At 52.0% G+C, this 271-nt stretch overlaps 1 protein-coding gene across 1 annotated transcript in view; it reads left to right on the top strand.

Moving 5' to 3' along the window:
- IGSF9B (immunoglobulin superfamily, member 9B) overlaps positions 1 to 271 on the top strand; it is a gene marked incomplete at both ends in the record, with an annotated part of 13,182 nt that overhangs the window by 5,918 nt on the left and 6,993 nt on the right. The window lies entirely within an intron of this gene.

The following is a 271-nucleotide window of genomic DNA, read 5'->3' as shown; positions in this document are numbered from 1 at the left end:
TTCCCTGAATGAAAAGTCCCCGTGCTTGTGAGCGGCGGTGATTCATGGTGTCTCGCTGGAGTTCACGTGATAAGGCTTTGTGTATCGCAGACACGCATCCGCTAAGGCGGCTGCAGAGCCGATGAAATCGGGATGCGATGTCTAATGCGATGTGGGTGGGTTTTTTTCCTGTTTACCTCCTTAAAACTTAAAGATGCCCTAGTGCAGCAGCTCTTTGGAGAAACTTCCCTCGGGGTGTAGAATTTGGTGCGCCGTGGAGCCTCCTTAGCAC

Source organism: Phaethon lepturus, unplaced genomic scaffold, assembly GCF_000687285.1.
Source record: "Phaethon lepturus isolate BGI_N335 unplaced genomic scaffold, ASM68728v1 scaffold22869, whole genome shotgun sequence".
In the NCBI taxonomy this organism is placed as follows: Eukaryota; Metazoa; Chordata; class Aves; order Phaethontiformes; family Phaethontidae; genus Phaethon; species Phaethon lepturus.
Note: the sequence above shows the minus strand (reverse complement) of the source record. Positions and strands in the feature narration are given on the sequence as shown.